Raw genomic sequence first — 5,386 nt, 5'->3', positions numbered from 1 at the left:
ATATCTATCTATCTATCTATCTATCTATCTATCATCTATCTATCTATCTATCTATCTATCTATCTATCTATCTATCTATCTATCTATCTATCTATCTATCTATCTATCTATCTATCTATCTATCTATCTATCTATCTATCTATCTATCATCTATCTATCTATCTATCTATCTATCTATCTATCTATCTATCTATCTATCTATATCTATCTATCTATCTATCTATCTATCATATCTATCCCCGCCACAGTGGTCTAGTGATTATGGCGCTCGATTGCTGACCCGAAGGTCGCGGGATCGAATCCCGGCCGCGGCGGCTGCATTTTCGATGGAGGCGAAAATGTCTGAGGCCCGTGTACTTAGATTTAGGTGCACGTTAAAGAACCCCAGGTGGTCGAAATTTCCGGAGCCCTCCACTACGGCGTCTCTCATATCATATGGTGGTTTTGGGACGTTAAACCCCAGATATTATTATTATTATTATTATTATTATTATTATTATTATTATCTATCTATCTATCTATCTATCTATCTATCTATCTATCTATCTATCTATCTATCTATCTATCTATCTATCTATCTATCTATCTATCTATCTATCTATCTATCTATCTATCTATCTATCTATCTATCTATCTAGCCGCCTACGACTTTGTGCTCGCCTGGGACGTATACCAAAATTGGTATGGCACAACATGACTGAATGACGAACATAAACGATAGGAAATAACATGAAAATCATGATATGCATGTCATGAACGGCATGATTTACATGGCACGGTGTTGGTGCTCTTGCGCCCGTTTCGTTAACTTGATACATACCGAAATTGGTATGAGGTGACAAGATTGTATGACAAACATAAACGACAGGTCCTATCGTGCAAATCATGAAACGCATGTCATGTACAGCATGATTTACATGACATGGTCTCGGGGCGTTTGCAGCCGTTTAATTATATGGATATATACCAAAATTGGTATGACGAAGCATTTCTGTATGGCGAACATAACAGGTGGTAAAATGAAAATAATGACATGCATGTTACGTACGCTATGCCATACATGTCCCGCTCATGGTGCGCTTGTGGCTGTTTCGCTATCTTGACATGTACCAAATTTGTATTGCGTGACGTGACTGTATGAAGAACATAAATAACAGGTGGTAACATGAAAATCAATAAAGACATGTCATGTAGAACATGATTTACATGCCACGCTCATGGTGTGCTCGCGGCCGTTTCGCTTGATTGATACACACCAAAATTGGTATTACATGACCTGACTGTACGACGAACATAAATGACAGGTGGTAGCATGACAATTATGACATGCATGTCGTGGAGGGCATGATTTACACGCCAAGCTCATGGTCTGCTCACGGCCGTTTCCCTCGCTTGATGTACACCTAAACTCGTATTGCATAACCTTACTGTACGACAAACATAACTGACAGGTGGTAACATGACAGTCGGGACATCCATTTCATGCACGGCATGATTTACATGACACTCTTGGTGCGCCTCCGGCCGTTTTGTTAACTGGATACACACCAAAATTGCTATGGCATGACATGAGTGCGTGACGAACATAAACGACAGATTATGCATTGGATATACCAGAATATACGTTTCATTCCTTTAAGGATTGTACATGCATGAATGCATGACAAACATGCGATATACAGTGAACTAGATGTCATGACATGAATGCCTTCATTTGACTCAAAGACAAACAAGGCGATGTATGCAGCTCTTTGCTGGCTGCTTCCCATTACATTGATTCCCATAGCGCGTGGGATCTGCCAGATTTCTTTTCATTGTTCTGGTTTGTGCTTTGTATAGACCGACTTCTTTTACTGCGAAAACACTCTGTAGACTAGCTATCGAGATTTTGCGGACATCAGGAAAGAACATGTCTTCAGCTGAACTCACTAGGGGTATTAGTCGCCTGGTGAGGCTCGGCTCTTCGGCATTTCTAAGCGTGTGCCTAGGCCACTCGGGCTTGGCGTTCTTCGTCAGTTTCAACAGCCCACCTGTAACGCTTTTATGTATCGATATTTGATATGAGCACCGCGTTTGGCGCGGTGCTCATTGTTCGCGACTCTCGAACGTGCGCTTGCATAATGCTACGTTGTTTGGCGGAGCCAAACTTTCTATAATTTTTTTTCGCAATCTTCCCTCCCCATCCCTTGAATGTGTCGAGGCTTGTCAGCGTAATATAAGTACCGGTATTCCTGCATGGAGTGAAGGACGTGCGCTTTAGTGGGGAAGGGTTTAATGTACTGAAACTCGGGCTCCCTCGTGGTCCCGGCAAGGTGAACGTTGACATTCTTTTTAGTCTTTTCCAACAACACTGCTTTAGGTGGCCCTGATACACAGACGTGACAACGGATTAAACCATGCAGCTACTCCTTTCGACAAAAAGATGTCATCTAGGCTGCAGCTTGCCTTTCACTGGGGAGAGAGAAGTGGCAAAAAAAAAAATGTTGCGGCACATCCCACACACTGGCGGAATCGATGTCACGCGAAGCAGGCAATGGGAAGGTGTCTATGCCGCATTTTTACATTCAGCCAAACATTAATAGGAGGACGGGCGCGTTGACACATGATGGCGACTGCGTGGCAGCATCAGTGACACGTAATATCTTGTGATCACTCGAAGACACTGTTTGTCTGAGACGATCGAGTCACAGGGATTGCACTGTCAGAGAAACTCGGTCAGTCGCTGTTGTGGACGGGCTTTGGTTTGCTGCAGAAAAGTGCAGGCCTCAATGCGGCATTGTCCAGCCCTGTAACGATGTAAATGATCGTGGAATTTGGCAGCACCGTTTCATACTAGAGGCGGCAACCTTTCTTGATGCGTCGTCATTGCACTAATTTAAGAAGCCCCAAGTGGCGAGCGCCAGAGCGCTATTTGCATCGTCGGACTTCGGCACTCTGCACCCGAGAAAACTGCGAAGTTGAATGCATTGGTTACATAAATTAAATAAATTGCATTGGTTACATAAATTGGTTACAGAAAGAGGAGAGCAACACGGTTTAGTGTCTCTTGCTTGGAGAACCCGTCAGCTCAGATTCGCAATGCGCGAAACCATCGTCGCCAATGGCGACGGAATGTACAGTGGGGATGGAAAGAAACGCGAATATGCGGCATCAATATTCTCCGCTGTTTAGAAATTTATTTAAGAGCGGTTGTAGCCTCAATGGTTATAAAATGCCACTAGAGTAATCCATGATACAATCAAAAGCCATCTAGAATTTTTTTTATTGCCACCGAGGTGAGATCGTGATGAAAACAGCATGCCGCGCTGTTCGCGTTTTTTTCCATCCTTCCTGTACGTCTACACTTTTGTCGCATTAAAAAACGGTGTGCATCTTCAGCGAATGTCAGTTGTTGCATATATGCCTGGAGAGGCTCGGTCATGATTTGTTTGTTTGTATGTATGTTTGTTTGTTTGTTTGTTTGTTTGTTTGTTCCTCAGTCACTTGGCGCAAGCCACCTCGGGGGATCGGCCGTGAATCGGACGGCGCTGCTTTGAGCTGATGCTATGTGCGAAGTGAAATATGGGACTCCCCGAGCAAGAAGACTGTCCTCAGCAATGTTTCTCAATGAACGCAGTGACTATTCTGTGGTCCAGACCACAGAATAGAGTGCAGCTTTATTCTGTGGACCAGACCACAGAATAGAGTGCAGCTTTATTCTGTGGTCCACACAATAAACTTGCGCGCTGTGGGCTGTGCGGAAATGTTCTGTAGCCTAAGCAGCCCACCTCTCTTGACGACGGTTTTCTGTCACAAGTTGCAAGGGTTCATTCTGTGGTCTGGTCCACAGAACAGGCACTGTTAATGCCGTCAGAAGGAACTGAACCCACCCCATGAAGACTTCGATTTGCCAACTCTCGAGCTCCCTTGACGACAGCTTCTCTCGCTTATCTCACTAAAATGTGCTCGCCGTTTTGTGAATCGCTATTGAAGACGCGTATGCGTGAGAGATTCCAATGTTTTGACATATTCCAGTATTGATATCAGCCGCAGATAAACGGAAGCAGAGAAACGAAGGCGTATAATGATAACAAATGACAGCGGTTCTAAAATTTCGTGAACTTAAGGCTGTTGCTAGGGTTACGTCCAGACGTAACTGTAGTCACCGCTATCGTTACGTCCAGACTAAATTCCCTAGATTTTTCCCTGTTGAAGAGCAGGGAAAACCTAGGGACTCTAGTCATGTGGCTTTCCACAAACGTGAGTACATTATTTTCCTGTTGCTCAGTGAAGGCCCTCTGCGCCTTTCGGGCGCGGCAACCTAATCGTGGCTTCGCCCTCGCTTCGCGAGTGCGGCCATTTCGCTAACGCTCAATGGCCGGTTGGCAGGGTCACGGTCACGCGCTACTGGCCGCTGTCGCGGCCACGCGCTGTTTAGCCCGCGCGCCTGCCCCTTCGGGGCAGGCGGAGGCGCACGTAACCCAAGAGCCGCGTCGCGCTTCTCTGGCAACAGACTTCAGCAACACCTGAGACAAAAAAAAATAAATAAATAAAAGAAAAAAATTGCACCAGCAGCGAGGTTCGAACCAACGTCCTCGAAGTTCAGAGCACAACACGCTAGCCGCCGCGCCACTGAGGCCAATCGGTTCGGTAGGTCTAACGGGCTGTATTTGTATTGCCACGCTGGACGTAACTTTTAAGACTTGTTATTCTTACGTCCAGACGTAACTGCAACGGCTCGTACCGTTACGTCTAGACATAACGCTAGACACTCCCTTTCGGGAACCTGATCTATCGCGTGCGGAACACTAAAGTCACTTTCACCACAATACGCTTGTGTCACGTGAAAAAGTGCACTAACATTTGCACGGGAGACTCGAATTTTGAGCAATCCTTCTGAATGGGCGCGTCCATAAAACACCCGTAAAAGAACGCTAAAGCCACCGCGAAAACAAAACAATAATAACAAATGACAGCGTGTATAAAATTTTCTGGCCTTGATCCATCGAGTACGCGACGCTTAAGCCACTTTCGCCGCAGTACACCTGTGTCAAGCAAAAAAATAAGAAAAAAAAAGGCGCAGTAAGATTGGCGAGAACCTACTGTAGTTGTCACTGGACACAAGGGGCGTAGCCAGGGGGGGGGGGTTGGGGGGGTTCAACCCCCCCCCCCCCCGCCGAAATTTTTTTGTTTTGCTTGCCTATATATACACGCGCATATACAAACGCACGCACGAACATACATAAAGTATGGTTGAACCACCCCGAAAAAAATTTCTGGCTACGCCCCTGCTGGACACAGCACACTGTGTCACTTAATTAGATACACTTTCACGCGCCGTATAATTACGAGTACTTGTATGATCGTCAACGTCTGAAAACTTTACAGAAACAGCTAAAGTAGCCCC

The sequence above is a fragment of the Rhipicephalus sanguineus genome, chromosome 1 (genome assembly GCF_013339695.2).
Source record: "Rhipicephalus sanguineus isolate Rsan-2018 chromosome 1, BIME_Rsan_1.4, whole genome shotgun sequence".
Taxonomy (NCBI): domain Eukaryota; kingdom Metazoa; phylum Arthropoda; class Arachnida; order Ixodida; family Ixodidae; genus Rhipicephalus; species Rhipicephalus sanguineus.
This window is presented reverse-complemented; position numbering follows the sequence as displayed.